The sequence below is a fragment of the Taeniopygia guttata genome, chromosome 2, assembly GCF_048771995.1.
Source record: "Taeniopygia guttata chromosome 2, bTaeGut7.mat, whole genome shotgun sequence".
Lineage (NCBI taxonomy): Eukaryota > Metazoa > Chordata > Aves > Passeriformes > Estrildidae > Taeniopygia > Taeniopygia guttata.
The window spans coordinates 38,776,253-38,797,911 of NC_133026.1; the positions used below are offsets into that span (position 1 = coordinate 38,776,253).

At 39.5% G+C, this 21,659-nt stretch overlaps 1 protein-coding gene across 7 annotated transcripts in view; it reads left to right on the forward strand.

The window, feature by feature from the left end:
- The window catches only part of RARB (retinoic acid receptor beta), a 319,701-nt gene that overhangs the window by 47,939 nt on the left and 250,103 nt on the right, over nt 1-21,659 (forward strand). For 2 of the 7 annotated variants that reach the window (XM_072925727.1, XM_072925731.1), the window contains exon 3: nt 12,972-13,132. The exons of the other annotated variants lie outside the window; for them this stretch is intronic. The gene's annotated coding sequence lies outside the window, so the exon portion shown is untranslated. The remainder of the gene's footprint in view (nt 1-12,971; nt 13,133-21,659) is intronic. 7 annotated transcript variants of the gene reach the window in all.

Below are 21,659 nucleotides of genomic sequence, written 5' to 3' on the forward strand. Positions count from 1 at the left end.
ATACTTCTGAAAATAAAATACTAGCATAGGACTTCTTCACCTGGATCTTGACTTTAGCAGGTGAAACAAGATTATGTGGTAGGTAGAAATTTGCCATTTTTGTTCCACTCTGTTTACAGGCAAGTTACCCTGTACCTGTCTGTCTGTCTACCTATAGATGTGAGTATGTGTATAACACTACACTAGATACATATTCGTATTACATACTTTTAATGACAGTAGACACCAGGGCTGTACTTAAAATCCTGGGAACTCTTGTAGCTGCAGTAGCCAAGAGTATAAGAAGCCAGTGATGTTAGACAGATTTCCCTTCTCTTGTTACTGGCCATTACTGTGAGAACAGCAACTCTGCAAGGATTAGATCCTTTCATCAACAAATAAAATATTTTTTTAAACTGCAATAAATTGTATTCAGACTGTATTACTGTACAGTATCTGTTTGAATTGCTTGTATTCTAGAGCATGTGGGAAGTTTTTTCATAGTAGTCTTACCCTGAATCAGTGGCTAGAAATGCTTTTGAAAAGCACTGTCCAGGTTTCATTCCATGACACAGTTGTGCCCACAAAGTAGGCACATCACTATAAAGGGCTGTCCTCTGCACTCCTCAGCAGTGGAGTGAAGAAAACCCTGCATGGCATGTGCTGAATACCTTGGCATGGGTGACACAAATGCCCTCAGTTCAGGAACCACTGACAGCCTCCTCAGCTCTCAGCTGAAAACGCAGGAAGGATCTGACAGCACTTAAGGAGAGCAAGCAGTCTCTCACTTGATGTAACTGAGTTAATTTCCATCTGGGTATGAGCTGAGGCTCTTGAGGTTGCTGAAGGACTGGAGAGACTGGTTGAAGCTGCCATGTCTCATTTGTCCCAGCTGCCATGGTCAGGAGGCACCCTTGGATATACCTCCAGTGGATGCTCTTCTTCCAAAGCAATTAACTAATTTTCACATCCATCATGTCTGTGTAGACAGCACATCTCAAATAAATTTGGTATACTGTTGTTCTCTTTTTTTTTTTTTTTTGGGTTTTTTTTTTTTTTTTTTTTTTTTTTAATTGTTACTACTGATTCATTTTGAGGTCCAGCTCATGATGGGCTGGAGATATTTTCTAAGTTACATTTATTGTAATGTTCATGTGCAATGGCTGCATCATCTTTAACTTCAGTGAATGCTTTATTTTTCCTCCTTCCCTTCTGCGTGCTGCAAAGTGACAGCTTGATAAACAGACCAATTTTTTTTTTGATGTTATGAGCTTTCAAGGAAAAGGCAGGATCAGCTTGCATTGGGAGATGTTCCTATTTTATGTCTTATGCAAAAGCACTTTTAAGAATGGACACTGACATAGGTAAAAGAACACTGCCACCAGGAAAGGCCTGCTGTTGAATATTTTTTATTTTAAGAAAATGGTCTAATTTTAAGAAAATTGCTAATTTTATTCAAGATGAAGGAAGTGGGTTTTAAATAAGAAATGGTACTTCTAAAAGTCGTCAGCAGCGTTGTGCAGTATCTTACTGAATAGCAGGGGCCTGTCAAGGCAGACAGGGATGTGTTTATCTGAATTCTTTTTTTGAGCAGACTTTATTTGTGTTTAATTTTCCAAGTGGCACTGTAATTTTTTTTTTTTTTTTTTTTATGAGTCCTGCTTTCCAGTATGGCATCATTGCTTGATGCTTCACACTGTAGAGAGAACAGCTGGGTTAATTAAATAGATATGTCACAGCACTGAAGCCAGTGCCTGCTGCCATTGTACACAGGCAGCCAAGAGTTACAGTAAATAGAGACTCACAGAGGCATTAGCAATGCAATATCAATTGTAGTAAAAAAACCTAAACAAGCTGTAGTATGAAAAATAGTAGAACAAAATGATGCTTTGTGTGCATAAATTACAAATAAGTATAAATGAGGTGAACTGTGCATTTGTGATCTCATAAATCAGTTATTATTGATTATGATAAACTAATAAACTGCATTTCAGGTAAATGTTATCAGTGTCAGTATGGAATTTATGGAGGATTTTCTTTCCTCGTAGGATTATGGCACACTGCCCCAGTTTTCTTTTCCTTACCTTCTCTTCCCCCCCCACCCCCTCCAATATTTGTTACCTCTAGTGTGTGGACTAAATTTGGTGACACTGTCCTTTGTGTGCTTCTTGTCTATTTACTCTCAGCTACGAAAGTCATACACCATAGCCCCCACTTCATCTCTGAAACACTAATGAAGGACACTGTGTTTAAGATCTGCTCCGCCATTTTCAAAAGTGGCTGAATTTCAGTTACTGGTGGAAGACACCTTTTATATCTGTTCCTCGTGTGCACGATGTTCAGGTTAGCTATAACTACTGAGGACAAAGTCTTCCATGACTTTGGGTCATTGCAGACCCAGTGATGTACGTGTGCTGTAAACCGAGGAGAGGAGGTCATCTCGATGAGTATGATGGAAATAGTTACTAGATTGCAGATTTTTTCCCCACAAATGGATCAAAGTTCACTCTACAGCTGCTGGTAGGGCTACTGGGGGCAGCAGCAAAAGCCAAACCTCCAGAAAGGATGGATACAAAGTAAATCCAAGCACAACCTCCTCTCAGTGGTTTTCATGATGACTGGCAGGTTTCCAAGGACCAGATGGTGCCAGCAACATTTTGTTGTTTGTTTGTGAACTACTTGCAGCATTGCAGAGCAAAGGCAGTGTAGAGCTGGTCAAAATGGCAGCACTGGCATGGCAGAAAATGGGATGAGTCGTGGTGGCTGCTGAATTACACCTTGAAAGGAATTCTTGGCTAGCATAGAACCTGTTGTTCTTAGAAGGTAATGAAACAGCCACATGAACATCATAATTCTGCAATAAAAATCTTCCAGAATGTGATAATAATAAGGAACTATTGTTTCAAAATCAAACCCTCTTGTGCATGATAAGAGGATTATAAAAGCAAGTGGAGCTGTCAGACATCAAATCTCAAGATGTTTTTTGGAGAATCTCTGTGTAAACATACGAAAAGACAAATGAGAAATCTCAGTGCTGAGACTTGCTAGCTATGGGCTGTAGGAGCTGGTAAAAAAACCTTTCTTTTATGGAGTCCTCAAATTCTTGTTGTAAATTCATTATTTGAAAAGCAAACACTAAAATACAGACCCAGGTCTCAGTTCTCCAAGCTCCCAGCTGTGAGTAGCTGTCTGCACATAATCCCCTGGAAAGAACAGGGAGGTGGAAGACTCACAGTGGCTTACTCAGTGCTTCTCCTGTCTGGCATCCATGGCCTCTTACCCATCATCTTGGGGACAGGGCTCTCCTGTCTGGGGGACAGTGATTGCGATGTCTGCATTGGGTAGTCATCAAGACAAGCTTCCTTCATGTGCAGAAGTGTCCTCTGCTCATGTTCTGCTCAGCTTCTGTTTGGAAATATGCGCAGTTAAAGCTACTAAGGATATCTAAGGACTTTGGGTGGTTAGGCATGAAAGAGTTCATCTAAACATGTAACATTGTCTAAATGGAGGATGGGCCTTGGGAGGTTTTGGTGGGGTCTTTTTTGCCTATAATTGTCATACTTAAATTGAAAGCTCTGCAAAGGTGACTCTTTTGACGTGCTTTACGAAATTATTCGCAACTGTAATTAGTAGCCATAAGGAACAGGAAGGAGAAAGAACAGCAAACAGAATAATTCCTGTGGAGGGATGAACATTTGAGCATTGTGACGTGATTGTAGGCACATGAGTCTTCTATTTCCATACCCCTTTTTGAATGAAAAATTATGGTAATCTCAGAAACAGCTGAGGCAGATTATGTCATCTCTTTTGTGGAAAGAGCCAAGTTAGAGAAACCAAACCTGAGCTCCCAAGGAATGGGGAAATTTTGAGACTCTTACTCCTGACTCTTGTGGGAGCTTGTTCTTGTGTTTAATGGACAAAATAAAATACTTTAATTCAGTGTAATGAATTTGTAACATTGACCTATTATGACTATAGTATTCCAAGAAGCTAAGGGGTCTCCAGTTTACTTGTACCCTCCCAAATGTTTTAATCAGAGATGCCTTTGATTTTCTTTGACATTAAGCACAGTTTGTGATTATATAAAGTTAGATAGGCTGAGGAGAGGCAGAAAGAGGAAAGACAAGTGTTTTATATCTTTGAGCAATTTCTGTTTCTGGAGTTGGACAGCATTTTGAATTAAAATATTTTAACACGGTTTTTACAACTGTTGTAGATGCTGTAACTTTCACTAGATTTCAAGCTTATATTTCCCCCCCAAGTTCACATCTGTAGCAAATTTGAGTGCGCTGTCCTACACATTACACTGAGTTGTGTTTTTGGACATGTGATACAGCCTGAGATTATTCAGTGTGACAACACTTAACCTAACATAATTCAGTTCAGTGCACTGAGAAATAGAATGATAGAATATTTTTTTCCCTAGGATGGGTACCCATCCACTGTCACTCAAATTACTGCCGATTATCTGGTAGGAACATAAGAATATAGGACTTGCCATACCAGATCAAACCAGTGGTCCATCTAAGAAGCTGTCCTTTCTCTTGAGACAGGCTGGAACTCGGTATTTAAAACAAAACTCCGATAAACGTTCAAATGTCTTTCACATTATGTTGTAGGTGTTTTTAAAAAATCCTGTCAGGAGATTTTGGTCTATGCTATGCAGCAAAAAGGCTTAAATCCTTCATGTTTCCTAAATCTGCTCTGGTGCAACACTTCATTTTCATGTTATTTATCTAAACCTTATCTGAATTTTGCTGCGCTTTTGATGTCAGTGTGCTGTGGTAGCAGTGCATTCCACAAATTAATTACACGTTATAAATAGGAATGTCTAATGTCTCATGTAAACCTCAAACATGCCTTCTATTAGATATATCATCTTTAAGCTAAAAAGGATTCCCATCAGTGTATCTAGTCCCTGCCCTGCAGGACTCTTCCAGTGCCTGTAATTATTCTAACAATTCTTCATATCTATACCTTCTGCTTATCACAAGAACAGATCACAACAATTAATATTGTGTAGAGTGTGCAGTTATTTTATATAGCAGCAACACTATTTTTCTGGAACATTTAAATGTTGGCATGAAGAGTCAAGAGAAAAAGAGGGATGCTTACAATCAGAATTATCTTTTACATTTTGTATTTCAGATACAGGAGAATGGTGTCAGAATCATTACAGCAGTGAGAGATTGGGTCTGAATGTATGTTGAGCAAGTCAGAGATAGTAAGAGCCCCTTTCACTTTAATGGCCTTTTTGCATTTTAAACCAGCACTTCTGTAGGTTAATTTGTCCACTCCTTAATACTTTATTTCTTCTTGTTCTTAATCAACCTACTTAATTTGGGATTTAAAGTTATATTTAATATAGATCTAACTTAGTAGTTTTCTTCTTCAGTTAGCTCAGCAACCATAATACAAAGAGTGGATTTTTTTAAGAAATAAAAATCCTTATTTCTGTCTTTGGATGTTCCCTCCATCCAAGTGTTTTTAAGGATTAAAGGGATTAAAGCTCTCTAAACTTTTTCTTTCATTCCCTTTTCTTTCTTTTCCTCCCTCTTCTCATGTGCATCATGGACTTGCACTTTTGAAAAATTAATCAAGAACTGGTAGTCTTGAAAGCAGCGGGCACAGTCTGACATGCCTGGTGTTCATTTGCATTGATGCTGAGGTGTGTGAGCATCTGGAGATCGCAGCAACGCCCTCAGCTCCAGCTGCACTCTGCAAATTCCAGTGCCTCTCCAAGGCAGCTGAACCTGTGTGGGAGCCCTTACACAACTTGCACAGGCTCTGTGTTGGCCAGGGTGTAAGGACTGAAGTAAATTAGTTGGAGGTGTAGCAACAGCCTGCAGACTTTTAATAAAAGTGTTCTGCTTATGGTGAACAGCAGTGATTTTGGCTCTTGGGGGCAAATGGTTTCTTTCGTAATGTAGTGTTTGACCTATAAATCTGACTGCAACTTTGCTAGGTTCTTTTTATACAAAACCAGCAATCTACACTGTCCACTTCCTTAGGCTCTAAAATAAATAATGAAAAGTACCGTAAACACAGGATTTGATATTGATTTTCTGGAGTTTAAGATAATCTGAGGTCTTCAGAGATCGGTATCCTTTACTGTGTCATACACTTATGTATGCCGCTGCTATAAAAATAAATAACTGAAGCTCTTTAAGGTCTAGTTTGTGAAAAAGATGAAACATTTATTGGCCACTATATTTTGAACATTGTATTTCTGAAGCTGAATTTGATGCTTTGCGTCCCATAAAATAAAAATTATGAGATTGAAGGCAGTAATCAAAAGAAAAGGGCTCAATGTGTCACACTGTTGCTAGAATACATGTGGGTGGTTGAACTGAGCTTTACTTCTAATATGCTTTTATAAATTTTTAATGATGGCTAATGAATCAAAAATTGAGAGGCCTTGGAGATGAGTTATTTATCAGGTTATTTTTTCCTTTTGGTGCTGTGTGCAGCATCTCCTGGATCCCTCGGGTTGCAGGCTGTTTCTAAGATGTGGCTTACCGTTCATTCTGTTCCCCATCCAGCATTTTGCATCTCTTTAGCAAATACCAGGGTAGGGTTCAGTGATATTAATTTTGAACTTTTCACAGCAACAGATGTTAGAAAGGCCTGCCAGCGCAAAACAAGGCTAATTTTGGTTTTGTTGTGGATGTCTGGGCGCTGCTGGGGCTGCGGGGTGGGCAGTGGCGTGTTCCAGCCCTGCCCTGTCCCACCAGGTGCCGCTATGATGCAGTGATGCCTGGAGCCGGCCAGGAAACACAGGGATACACAGTCCCCAAACTCCTGATTAATACAAATAAAAAGGCGAAGGAAATTGCAGCCTGCACCCTGTGACCTCGCCAAGATGCTGTAAAGCATCAAGGAAGCCTTGATGAATCAGGAGCAGTCTCCTAAATATCAGAGGGCTGTGTGGCTCCACAGACTATTGCACTGACTGAGATTTCTACTGTGTGACCATATTACAGCATCAACTTGAAAAGAGAGGGAGAGGAAATTAAGAAGTCAAGCCACAGAAGTAAAAATAATTCACAGGGAAGTGGCTCAAGCAGCTTACAGTCAGCTTTGCCTCTCCAAGTGTAGGCATGTCTTCATGGCACAGAGGAGGCTGCAGTTTTCTGCCTGCCCCGAGCATGGTGGTCTCGATTACACAACATGCGTTGCTGGTGGCACTTAAGCGGTGGCATTTTGACAGGGAAGAAATCATGATGCAAATTGAAAGTGAGCTCTCTGTCAGCCACCCAAGTGGAATCAATTGCACTTTGGGTTAGGTAAACCAGATTATTCCTTCCTGTGGATCCGCTAAATCTCCAAGCTGTGTGGCAGAAGAAGATTGTATGATGCTGCTTACAATGGTATGTGTGGGAGGGAAACCCACAATGCTAGATTTAAATGGCCAAAACCAGACAAAACATGATAACAATAAGTATCTTTTAAAATTTGGTGTTGAAATAATGAATTGCTGGGTTGTAGCAATACCATTTCAAGGAAATGGTCTCCAATAAAATATTGAGAAGTAAGGCAATAGCATTGCTCAGTTATTAGTGGATCACAGCTAATTAGCAGGTTTTGAATCCCCATACTTGTTTACACTTGTTTCAGTTCCTTTCTATACCTTTCTGGGAGAATCAGGTTCCTGATAGGTAGCACAACAGTTCTTTGGAAATACCTCCCAACTTCCCAGCATTTGACTCTGTATCCCACTCAGTGATGTGTCTAGATGTAGTATCTAATTTTTCTTCCCTTTGCACAAATCTTATTGCCTGACTTTGTGAAAAATACTATATCCAGCACTTTGCTTTGTCTTTTCATGTAGGCCCATGATGATTTGAGGTCCCACTAGCTTACCATGCACATGGCTAGTAGGAGAGCCACAACCTTGGAGGTGAATATGTGAGAGCTTGGTGTGATTCACAACTAGAACTAGATTCACAACTAGAAGGCTGTTGTTGGGGCATGTGTTTGTAATTGCTTCTGTATTTTTATTATTGGATGCTGCTGTAATTCTTGAAAGAATAGGAATGTATGATGCAAGGTGAATAGAACGCAAATTTCAGAAAAATCAATTGATGTTGGCAATGGAAAATTCATTCTTTATTGTACAGGCAGAAAGCACCTGAAATGCTGCTTCTGTTGAGATGGAGGAATTTTTAGGAAGAACAATTTCTAACACCTCTCGTTCCGGTTGGTCTTCTCTTTACATAACTCTGCAGAAAGAATGGAGCATAGTAAGAACCTTTGAATCTTATTTCTGGGCATGTTTTAGAGCACATACTTCAGCAGATTTAGAAGGCCTTGAAGGACATGCTCATTTGTCTAATCTGAGGAGAAAAGAAAAAGTAGATACCATCTTCCAAAATGAGTTACACAGACAGCTAATTGGTAGCATCTTCACTGGTATGCTAAATGTTGCAAGTGAATTTATTTCATGTTAATTTATTCTATTTCCAGTTTCAGGGAATCCTGTGTATGAAGGGATATTACTCACACCCAACGTTAATGGACTTGCATCACATTTAATTGGAATTGCTCATGTGTTCATCCATAAGCTCACACCATTGTAGTTGCCAGGAAAATGCACTTCAGGCTGCAAGCCTTCTGGCAATTATATTTGAAATGCTGTATTTTGACAAAATAATTCATGATGTACAACCCTATCAGTGCAACCCTGGCTGCCTGAGTGTAAACAGCTTTACATTCATGGAGCTGGAAGGTTCAACATACTATACGTAATTGGACTCTTGAATGGTTGAAATAGCCCTGACTGGGGTTTTTGTGCCAGACTTGCTCTCACTGACGTAATACAATATTCTGAAGACTTGCATTTGAAAAGGTGCACATGAAAAGGTAGGCACACTACACATGAAAAGGTGTGTGTTATAGGTTAATGGCTGAACTCTTACTAGAAAGTAAACCTTATTGAACTTTATCCTGGAAACTTGACAGTGGTAGCTGGCTGAAGTTAAAAGTGAGCTTTGAAGCCCAAAGCAAAATTACTTTGAACCTGAATGTATGGGATAAATCCCAACTGCTGATCAGAATATGTAGAATATTTTCAGCTATTAATTTTATTTAACATATTAAGTAATTGTTTACATAACAACAAGTGCAAAAAATTTAGTCTTTGCTGCTCTTTTAGGTGTGTTAAAGTATTGTGAAATCAGGAATTCATGACTACACACAGACATCTGGAGCTAGAGGCTCAGCAGACTTTTGAAGTCAGTGGAGTTGCTCAGATTTACACGTTCTGAGGATGTGCCCTATGAGATCAGTGCCAGTCCAGATGTATGTATTCTGGGTCAAGTTTAGTGAACCTGGAGAGTCAGAGGACTTCAGAGTGGGTATTGTTTCATTTAAAGATTGATTGGACCTTCCTTTATCTATGCTGAGTGCTCCCCCTAGTCTGATTATTGGGGGGCATGCATTGCGTATTTCTAAGATTAATTCCATTTCACTTTCAACCTTTGTTCTTTTCCTTCTGAGAAATCAGATGGCTTTATGGAAATTCCCTGCTGCTCTCTAAATCCCCAAGTCTCTTTCCTGTTTCTCACTTCTTTAAGGTATTAAGTGTTACTCAACAACATAGAAAAGTTAGCATGTCTGACTCAGTGTGTTTAATTTCACTGTGTTAAGCATAAGCAGTTTTAAAGTCATGTTATTTCAAAGTGGCTATATTTTGCACAACACACTATCAAGCTCAGGGATAAGGTTAGCTGGTATTTGCTGGCTTCCAGCTACATTAAATACTTCAAAACTCCATAACCCAAATGTAAAATTGCATCTTACTGCAATGCTGAGAAGTCTGGCCATGGAAAATCTCAAGGTTAATGAACTTTCTGGCTGAGGATATTTGCCTTTCCAGCTGCTGAACGTGAAAATTGGAAGTGTGAGCTCCTAAGATATTGGTCCCCAGCCCATAATAAACCACCCTATAACCCGGACTGACATGGGAGGCCACAGTAATGTTGTCTGTAGCACGCTGCTCGTACAGCATGTGCTTTGTGGCACCCTGGGCTTGTTAAGGAGGCTCATGTGAGGTTACCTTGCAGTGGGGGAGTTCTCAGGTCTATCCACCCCGAGACCGATGCTGCTGTGCTGGCACTGGGTGTGAGGGAAAAGACAAAGTTCATGTTCTGGAATAGGGTGTTGCTTTATAATCAGAGGGTCTGTAATGAACTAAATTTCTATATCATGTACATTAAAATTTTTAGCCTCTCAACTTGCTTGCTTTTGGGATAGGTTAAAGAGAGACATCACTGGATCCACTGATCTTGGATGCATTATCTGAGGTTGCAGAAAGGATTATCTGCTCTGAACAGCACCTCTTTATTTTTGTGTCCATTTACTTAGTCTCTGTGAAGAAGTAAGAGAAAGACCATCATCCAAAACTTAAAAAAGCAAAAACCAAAACCACCTCTCACTGAACAGAGGAGGCCTGTGTTCCACACAGGCATGTTTTCTTGAGAGCCTCATGGGAGTTTTTGTATTAGCAGGGCTCTTGAGTGCACACACTAGAAAGTTTTTTTTTTTAATACTTAGAATATCTGTATCTTCTGAGCCCGTGAATCTGAACTGGCTGATATGTTATGGGATATGTCATGCAGTTTGAACTAAGCAACCTAATGGAGTGGTTGCTGGGAAATGTATATTAGTGGGAACATTAATGTGCTCACTTTATATTGAAACCAGGTTTGACATTGTTTATGTAGCCCATGGCTGAATGGTGATGTTAGTATGAAAGAGGCAGATTGTTTAGCTGAAAGGAGAGTTGAAACTTGTCATGTCTGCATTACTGACATTAATGTTTTATTCACTCAGTGCTTCCAGGACTACTTCTCTGTGTGGGATTATGGTAATTCCTGATCAATTGTGTCTTTGTAAGAAAATACAACCACACATAAAGTAACTAAAATGCGAGGTGGCTCTTCATATCATGAAGACCAATTAGAGGTTTGAAAAGAAAAATATTCCAATAAAAGGGTTCTTGATCAACAAAATGTGAAAGGACTTAACAATTTTACTAGGTTTTACCTAATATGATTGTCCTCATTTAAGAGCAAGGTGTGAATCTCTTGCATCAAGGAACAGGTATCCTCTTCTATTGCATGAAGATATATCTCTTGAAAACACCATTATGCAGTTGGCTTTGAGGAGTGGAAGGACAGAGGACCACAGGTCTAGGTGGGTTTGATCCTCTCAGAGGTGTTGGCAAGGAAGGAAGAGCACCATAAGAAGCCTGACTGCTTTGCAATGGCCTCATCGCTTGGTCATAAAACCTCCAAAATGGAATGAAAAATAGAACTGAGGAAGGTTTGGCCACTATAGTTAGCACTGATTTGACTAACAGCCATGAATTTATTCTGTGATCAGTATTTTGCAGTGTATTTTTCATTTGTTTCTTTTCCTCCAAGGCAGAAATGCATCTTCTACTGAATTTATTTTCAGTGTTTTGTTTTGAAACAGAAAAATTGATCTCAATTATGATTTTTATCTTGACCACCGATCATGCCAGAGCCCAGCCCAGCTCTTTAAAACAAATTCAGGATTACTTGTTGTATTGATTGCTGCAAGAGTTCCATCCTGGTCTAGTTGAAGCATGTTTGTTTTGCAAGGTTGATATCTCCTTGAAGAGGTATATTTAGTTACTATAAAAAATAATTTTCCTACCCTTTTTGTATGCTGGAAGGATTCTGAATGAATCCTGCAAAACTAACAATATGCATAGGAGTAGTAAGGAACAGAAATAATAAAAAAAATCGATGAGCTCTTTTTGTCCCCCACCCACTCCCCCAGTGGCAGAATGACACAAATCCATTTATGCACACACACATTTACACACAAATAAATGGATGAATAGATAGTGTAGATAGAATGAAAGAACCCTGCTATTTTAGATTGAAGTGCCTGTCACTAACATTAATTTAGATGTAGTATTAGGGAGCCTCTTAAAGGTCAGGTTTCCCCTGGAGCGTTAGTTTACCCTGGACATTTTTACAGATGATGTGCTAAAGATGTAATGCATCTAATAACTACATCTTGGCTTCATCTACTTGATTCATCAAATTCCTTCTTGCTCAATACTGAGTTTTCAGTGGCATGTTTTATGTGAAATATTACAAGGCACTATGTTAATGCTGTGTTGATTACAACTGATTTCTTTTTATTTGGAAGTACGTAAAAAGTAAAGCTCATTTATTGCTTAATGCTCTTGGCCTATGGCTTCCTGGAAATAGGGGGCCCTAATTTTTCAATTAAGGAGAGGTGGTTATGAATGACAGCTGCCCTCCCCGAGGAAAGGTGACATTCAGATGCTAGTGCAGCAGCATGACTACCCATGCAGCCAGGTTTATCATGTTGCTATTTATAGAGCCAAATAATACTTCCTGAGTTCATATAAAGCCATAGGTGGTTAAGTGCATTGATATCACAAAGACACAGCCTAATTCTTGCTCCTATTCATGATCTCTTAGTAGTACAGATGCTTAATCCTTTTTAAAGGGATCTTCTGACTTGATTGTGAAGACTGGAGTTGACCAGAAACCAGAACAGGGGAGCCCTGAGGTTAATAAGACTGTTTGCTTTAGAGCAATCAGTTTGTCTTTTCTACTTGATGTGAGTATTTTTGTAGTGTTACATTTGTGCTCAGCTGTATGCTTTGGGCTTGTTAAAAAGAGCTTTGTACAAAGATGAGGGTACAAAAGATAATTTTTAGAAACAAATTGGTACTGAAATTAGTTGGATGAGAGTGGCATGTGCCAAAGAGCTGGCACTGTCACAGTTCAGAGACTTGCCTGGTTTCACCTCTCCATCACTGACTCTCTATGGTAAGTTGCCCATCTGAAGAATGAGTTTTAAGGTTTAAAAACAAGCAAATGTAACATCCACCCCCAATAACTCTTATGATCATCGCGTTGAAATTATATATAGGCGTGAAATGTTGCTATTTCACAGGCTGAATTATTTTTTCTGTGTCACAGAGCTGGTGCTATCCAATTCTGCTCCGTCAGCCATCGTGTGGGCCACGAATGGGCTCTGCATCCTCCTTCTGAATTGCAGATTTCTCACTCTGTACCATCCTAAAGGAGGGCTGCTTTTTGTCTACACTGATCCCACTCATCTGGTTTTTCCTTACACCCAGGTGAGGACAAAAGTAGTGCAATAACAAGGAATTATGGTGGTGTGCCCTGAAAAGGACCCACACCAAGTTAATTTACTTTAGTTTGGGCTGAAGACTAGGCTGTGTGTTCTTTGTCCAGACTTTGTTCTTAAACTCTGAAGCAAAGCACAGCCTCGCCTTTGTGGGTTTTTTTCTTTTTCCTAGAACTGCCTTTTGTATGTATTGGCAGGAAAATAGCATTGCTCTTAAGGATCTCAAAGTCACTTCTGCTTCTGCAGCCTTGAAGGTGCAGTTACATTAAAGAGAGAAAAAAAGCTTTTAAATATTGAAGCAGTTTCTAAAATAAAGAGGTTTGAATTTATGATTGATTTCGAAGTGATCTGTGTTTAAACTTTGAATGGGAATAAAATAGTGTCTTGTTCAAATATTGAACTAGTTTTAAAGTTAAATGGCTCAAACATATAACTCTCTCTCTCATGGGAAATTGTATTCTCATTTCAGCCTCTGACTTCTCCTGCGTACTGTACTATACCTCATTGTAGTCACACACCAGTGTTTGCTTAGGCTGCACTGAAAAACTCTCTGATACGATTTTATTAGTTGATTAAAAAAAAAAGCAATAACATACCACAAAATAAACTGAAAAAAATTAATAAGGCAGATGTTTTTCTGTGGTAATGGAAATTCAGCAGAATGATGTAAGCAAAGACTTAGGGTAGCTCTTTAAAGCAGAAGATTAGGGGAGATAAAATAATTAAAAAACATTGACACGGAGATGCGGTCACTGAAGTATGGCACGATGCGTGAGGACGGTGTAGTTGGAGAAGATTATTCTCTAGAGCTTGGCCGGTAAACAGACAAACAAACCATTACCTGTTATTGCTCACCAAGACACTCTTAATTTTTTGGGGTGGCGGTTACTCTTTATTGACTGTCCTGCTGTAAAAGTTATTGGTTATGATTCATGTAACAGGCCCACAGTTGTATTTTATAGCTTGTGCTGTCAACTTATTAATGTGGTTGTGTCTTTGAGTGGGTTTGGTTTTCTGGCTTGGCTTTCCTGTTCAGCTGTATAATGGCTAATGAAAATCTTACGTCAGGAATGGGGGGGAGCTGCATTCAAGGATACAGCATAAGTAATGCTCTGTTGTCTTACTGACCGTAACATTAGGATTCCCATTGTATTTTATAACCAAAAAGGCTTTTCAGTTTCTTAACACTTGAGGTCATAATTATGCATACTGACTAACTGAGTTGTTAGCCAGTTTTGCATATTCTCAGAGCACATCTTTCCTTGATGTGGGGTCATGCAGTGGATCAACTTGACATTGATAGTACTGTTGGTTTGACCCACTGTTGGGAGTCAGTCAAAGCAGAAGGTGAAGCTGCAGGTGAGCTCATATTGCTGCTGGTCCCATCCCCATTGCAGCAAGAAATGGATCTATGATAGCTGGACATTCCAGTGGCAAATCCAGAGTGTTCCGAGTGTATATCTTCATGGCTGCAGGCAAGGGGCTTGAGGGTAAACTGCAAGTGCAGGGTTAGATAATAGAGCAAAAAATGATCTCTGCTTTGATCAAAATTTGATGAACCCATAGAGGAATTGATTTTTTTGTTTATTTACATTTTCATGAACTTGAACCGCTGGAAGAGGCACTCCATTTTATGTTTGAATTGAACTGGGGGAGGTGAGCATTAGGGCAAGTTTTCAAAATTTGAAGGTTGGAAATATTTATTTCAATAATGTCACTTTATAATACAGCTAAAAAATTCTTGAGAACATAATGCACATTTTAAGAACTGTGTTTAAGATTGTTTTTAGACTGTGGGGTACAACTAGTAGAGAGTCAAAGAAGGTTTCCTGGAGCATGATAAATCCATGCAGGCATAACTGAGAAATTACAGTAAATGTAGACAGCTGGATAACAGTCATATTCCAAAAGATAACAAGTTATGGTCAGTGGAGGCTGTCTAATCAAACGCTACTATTAAGTCACAGAAGCCACCCATTCTGCAATTTTGGTAAAACAAGAGATATGGAAGAAGCTGACAATGGGAGTTGTGTATTAGCCAGTGAAGAGAATGGTATTCACTGGAAAAAAACTCCCACTCTTTCTGTTATTAGTGCATCTGCTTCCTTTTTTTAATCATGAAGGACCTCAGAAATCCTCACATTTATTATGTTCTGTCAACTCTGAAATAGCTAGTAGGCCATCAGGCAGGCAGGTTCACTGTCCTCAGGTTTTCTCATCTGATAGAGATTCCTTTGAATTCAGTGAAGTTACACTGATCTTTATCCATTCTAGTTCTAGCCCCAGACTATGTGTATGTTCGTGTGTGTGTATGCACATGTACATGTGTGTGGGCACACATACACAATGTGTGCACATGTTTGCATACACGCTCCAGGAGCTGGACCACATTCAGGGAAGAGAAGGAAGCTGATGAAGGCTCTAGAGCATTAAGTCCTATGAGCAGCATCTGAAAGAGCACAGGGGTTGTTTTGGCTGGAGAAGGAGAGGGTCAGGAAAGATCGTACCACACTCTATGACTACCTGAAAGGAGGTTGTTGCTAGGTGGGTGTTGGTCTTTTCTCCCAAGTAACAAGCAGTGGGATGAGAGGAAATGGCCTTGAGTTGCAGCAAGGGAGGTTTAGAGTTGATATTAAGAAAAACCTCTTTACAGAAAGGGTTGTTAAGCATTGGAACAGGCTGCCTGGTGTGCTGGCTGAATCACCAAGCCTGGAGGTATTTGGGAGATGTCTAGATGTGGCACTTAGGGACACAATTTAGTAGTGGGCTTGGCAGTGCTGGGTTAATAGTTGGACTTGATGATCTTAGCGGTCTTTTCCAACCTTAATGCTTCCATGACTCTATGAAATACATTGCAAAAGACTTAATGTCTGGAAGACTCATAAGAACATGAGGCGTAATGTGAAACTCCCAAAAAACTGTCACTAAGGACATTCCACAGAAAAGTCAGCGCAGCAGTTTTTGAAAGTGTTTTAGCTCTGCTGAGCATACTCCAAAGGCCTGGGAGTGCTCCTGCGCCACGTGTGGCTATGCCACATATGTCATTGGGTGTTTTTGGATCCCTTTTCTGGCCAAGACGCAAATTTGGAGAAACAAATCCATTTGAGATAAAAACACCAGAAAGCTGTACTAATGAAATCTCAAAAAGGAAAGCAGAGATTTAGACATGTGATGACAAAAATGATCTATAGTTTATGCAACCTTAACTTCACCTTAGTTAAGCATTTCTTTTTTGTTTTTTCCCTTCCCTTTTTACTTTTTTTTTTTTTGGTGGGGAGTGGATTTATAAAAGAAAGTACTGTATGGATGAGTGTAATCCAGTGAATGGTTTATGGACACACTCCTCCAGGGAGTGTTATAAGTTCACCTCTGAGTGCTAGATTTTGCATTTGGATCTCTGATTTAACTGCAAGAGGTGTAAAAACTGATGCATCGAGCCAACTCCCTACTGGTTGCACATCTGAGACTCAAGTGCTTCATTTGTTACTTTTAAAGCTATAGTAAATAATTTTAAACATGAAGTGAGGGATTTTTTTTTCTCTCTCTCTTTTTAAAAATTTTTAATTTTTTCTTGGTTTTGTGTTGTTTTGCTTTATTTTGGAAGGTTTATTGTTTCCAATAAAGGATAACAACTTTAAAGCAAATAAAACACTGGATGATATTGCTAGAAATTATATTGGCTTCAAAACTGTTTGTTTGAAACAGTAGCTATATTGTATATTTTGGTAACTTTAGTGACTTTTGTTCTCCTTCTATCACTTTTTGGGGGTCAGCCATCACAAATGCAGAAGCTATGCAGATCTGGAGATATGGTACTTTTTGTTGGATGGGAAGGGTGGGTTGAATTAATACTAACATTTAGGCTGCTGGCAGCACCACTGGTGCCTCAGAAGAAACAGCACAGCTGCAAAAGCAGAACAGATTCACAGAGTTTAAAAGCCAGCGATAGTGATTAATGTTAGTTATTATTATTGTCATAGTTACTTTATTGTGCTGTATCCCAGAGTGGGGCTGGTGCACCATGAGAAGACTCTTAAGTCCTAGATTCAGAAGGTTTGGCATCTAAATGGAAAGCTTAATGCACATTTGAGGGGAGAACACTGTGCTTTCCACTGTGGTGGAGAGAATACAAGAAGGAATTATGGACACAGAGTAAATTAGTTGCTTCCTTTGGGTGTGCATTTGTCTTTAAATGTTAAAAATGTGTGGTCAGGCTTCAGAGAGACCTTTACAGGTAGGCCTTTAAAGTGAAGTAGGATATGAGAGGGACTTTCTGTACAAATTTTGATTGTATGAGGATGTACAATAACATTGTGTTTTGTGTAGTAAGGTTCATGGAGGGACAAGGTTTTTGAAGGTTTGTATCACTTCAGGGGTGGAAGAAAAGGAAGAAATACACTGATAGATAGATGTCACTGAAAAATGGTTTTGGTACCCTCTATTTATGGCTTTAGCAGCCCTCAAGCTTTTCTTGCAAGACTTAAATGTCTTCATCTGGAGAGCCAATGCAAAGGAAAACTCTTCACTGTCTGATAGCAGCTAGGAACAAAGATAGATACATGAATGTAGGCTGATACAGGAGAGGAAGGCAGCTTGTGCATCACCAAGTTTTATCCCCTGCTGTTGCTGGATACTGAAGTTATGTAAATTTCTCAGCCTCTCATGTGGTAGGGCTTTCCTCCATCTCATTCCCACAGGACAGTGTCTGGAGTATCTTGCCCTCCTCATGGTTAGGCACGTGCTTGTGAATTCCATTCTTGGTGGATTCGCGGCCAAGTCTTAATCTTTTCTTCTTACGCCAGAATTGTCTTTTAACTTGAAGAGCTTCTCTGCCTCCCTGTTGCTTATCTCTGCTCTAACCCCCTGCAATTACACAGAAATTGCATTCCTTCAAAATAGGTTACAAAACCTGGCTTAATGTTTGGGCCAGACTGATAGCTCAGTAGTTCACTGGATAGGTTCCTCCCCCGTTCTTAAATACAGGTATTATGCTTGCTGCTTCTGTAGTCATTTGTATAACTTCTGACTGAAGAGATTTATTGAAAACTGAAGTTTTCCCATGAGTTGAACTGAGAGCACAAATCTTGTTCTAAAGTATTCCATTTTTTCAGTGTGTATATGTATATACACACACGCACACACACACAGAGTTTGAATCTTGAAATACTGTGTCTTGTAGAGTTTGCTTCCCTTCTCTGAAAGTTTGAGACTAAAATTTAATTATTTCAGTGTGCATTTTCTACCTTTTTCTCTCAACATGTGTGGTTAAAAATGGCAGTCTATGCTACAGGTTAACCTGGGAGAGAGGAATATTCTTCAGCTCCATTTTAGGGATAGTTTTTTGGACTTGGAAAAAGGTAAGGAACTGAAGGAATGCAGAGGAAATCTTTGGAGCAGGAGACAAACATCAAGGGAAATAAAAAGGCAGGGAACTGAAGACTAAAATCATTACATGTTGTGATTTTTCTGAAACGTTTTAAATCCCATCTGCAAGCAATGATAAGAAAATTCCCTGTTGTCTTTCACTTACAAAAATCCAGAATTAAAACTCTGAACATTTATACATAAATTGAACTGCAGGTGCACTTTTGCAGGGGAGGGAAAAGGGTCTTAATGAAGTCTATAAAAATGAATGTGAAAATTCTGTGGAGACTACACAAAAATAATATATTCCCTGAAACAGGATAGAGTAACTCCATAGGTCATCTCTTCATTTAAATGCTGGTTGTTCAGCTTTCCCAGGTGAAGACTACTTTGATTCTAATGGCTGTGTTGCATGCAAAACAACAGATGAGGGTACAGGTTTTTTTTCCATACAGCAAGAATTATTTTTTCCCCCAATACCCTGGAAGATTTTTGAATAGAAGTATTATTGCAGTCAGTGTGTCATTTTACTGTACTTCAGTTCATTTAGTCCCAGGTGTACTACGTGTGTGTTCGTTCTAGGGGAGGGCATGGGAGCCTTGCCAAGCCCTTCAGTTATTCTTGGCTCAGAGCCTAAGCACTACATTTTTCTAACTTATGAAATGAATTTCAACTTGTAACCTGTGGCACTTTCAAGGTCATGATTGGAAGGTGTCAGGTGTGCTTTCAGAACAACTCAGTGAGGAAAGGACCTATTTTAAAAGTTTCTTTTTGTTTCCTTTCCTTTTCTTCCTCCCAACCCCCCCCCCCCCCTTTTTTTTTGCCTTTTTAAAAAATAATTGCTGGCTAACAAATAGCCCAGAAAGCAAACTAGCATGAACTCTTCAACACCTCTCCAGATTCAACAAGACTGACATTTATAGCTTTATTGTAGCAGAGACATGGCATTTGGATTCAGATTGTTTGGACTGTAGAGTGTCAGTATAAATAGCTATGATTGACTTTTGTATGGAGCACATCTGGAAGCAATTTATGGCATTCCAGCTAGATTAAAGCATGTTTTAAAGGCATTTCACCAGTCTTTTTTTTCTTCTTTTTTTTCTGGCTATGGTGAATAAAGTTTCAAAGACAGTTTAGCTGCTGTTTCTGTTAATGTGGACCATAGTGAAGTCAAATTAAGGGCAACTGGGGAAAATGGCACGTTTGTTTGTTTTTGTTTGTTTTGCTTTGTTTCCCAGAATAGAAAAATCCTGAAGTGAGTGTAACTGGAGTTCTGTTCTCCTTTAGAAGGTAAGATCCAGCATTTGACACCAGGATGCTTACACTCTGAAAGCTAGTGAACTAAACATACTTCAGGTGCTGGAGGTATGTACTCACAGCACAAATTTGAAAGACTTAAATATTTGCCAATGGAGGCTGAAAGGATGGGGCACAAGAACTACCTCACTGGTTTTGAAGTATATGAAAATGTACAGAACCAAGAAAAGAAAATTAAGAGAAATCATTTAGCATGACCAGCTGTGATGCAGTTGGGATAATGTGAGGAAATTAAACACGTGAAAATGGAAGCTGGCTGGAAAAGAGGTTTACTTACAAAGGCTGTTGCACTGTGGCATGGAGATGAACCAGGGGTAGCAAAATGAACTTGTGCTGCAGAGTCTACTGGTTTGTGAGCACTTTTTATCTCTGTAGACCCATTGGCTTGCTAAAGCTTTCCTGCTTGTGGTTGCAGTGAACTAGGTTAAAGGTTTGAGCAGCACAGTTTCTCTAAATCCTGCTGGGGCTGTGGGGCTGGCTGCTGTTGGAACATGCTGGGGAAAATCTACTGCAAGGCAGCAAAAAACTGAAAATGCTGCCACTGCCACTGTCATCCTGGTTCACCTGACTGGTGAGGTTGTCTCCTCCAGTCTTTCTAGGGATGTGTGGGTGCTGCTGATCCATTTTTGTTTCTATTGACAGAATGAGACTACCTGTTCCATTTTTTTCGTTATGTTTTCCTGGCAGCACGATGCGCAAGTCAGATGTGCTGTGTGTAGAGATACCTGTACTGTGGTCAGAGATGTGGCTTCACCAAAAGTGGGCAAAGCATGACCTTTAGCCTGTCTGGTTTGCCTGAGCCATGGGAAAAGTGTGCCATGGGCATGGACTTGAACACAGCAGAGCCTATCTCCAAGCCAACCAGTGACTGTGTTGCTCCATTTTTACTGCTATCAGTACCTGAACAAGCTCAAATAATCCTGTTTTGTAAGCATTATTCTATGCTGTTGGAAGTGGAGGTGAAAACTACAATGTCTGGTGCAATTTCTCATGTCCTTGACCAGTGCTGTGAAATTATGAGCTCTATGGGTTCTACCTTTATAAAAGTGTTTAGGATGATAACATAAAATGGGCAATCAAGGAAAAAAAAAAAGGATCTGAAACTATTAAGGGAGATAAATGCACTTTGAAATTAGTATAGGGAAGAGTATGAGAGCACATGACTTCTTGGTAGGAGCTGTCTGCTCTGAGGATAAATGAAGAAAATAAAAGAATTGTAAAAGTCAGGAAGGGATATGGCAGCTAGCTTGGTGGCAAAAGTGCTTGGTAGATAATTTTTTTTTAAATACTATTACTTAATTTTTTACTGCACTTCTGGCTTACCTCATGCCAAATATGAGGTTACATGTATCATGACGTATTTTATTTTATTTCAATTTATTTTATTCCAGTCTAATAAATCCCACTTTTAATTTGTCCATATGAGTCTCAAACTGCCCTCTAGGAATTTTATGCAGACTGCAGGGGAAAGGTTAAACAATATTCAGCCTTCAAGAAGGCAATGACAATGAGCTCCTGGAGCTTAACCCACTTGGATCTTTTCCCAGCCGAGACAGACAAAGAGGATGTCAGTGCCCTGTGAGGGTCTAGAGTCTGGCAGGTGCATGATGATTGTATAATTACTCTTGCAGGACTAAGTTTAAGAGTTCATTGAAATATTGCATACATGGAAAGAGTGTGTTTGCATGCATAAAATCTTCATTATATATCAACAAAAGCAATTGGTAGAAGGTTATTTGAAAGTTCATCTATTTTGAGTCTGGCTAAATCCTTTTGAAGGCAGTAAATGGGTGGACTCACATTCTTTGTTAAACAAGGAGTTTCTGTGCTGTTTT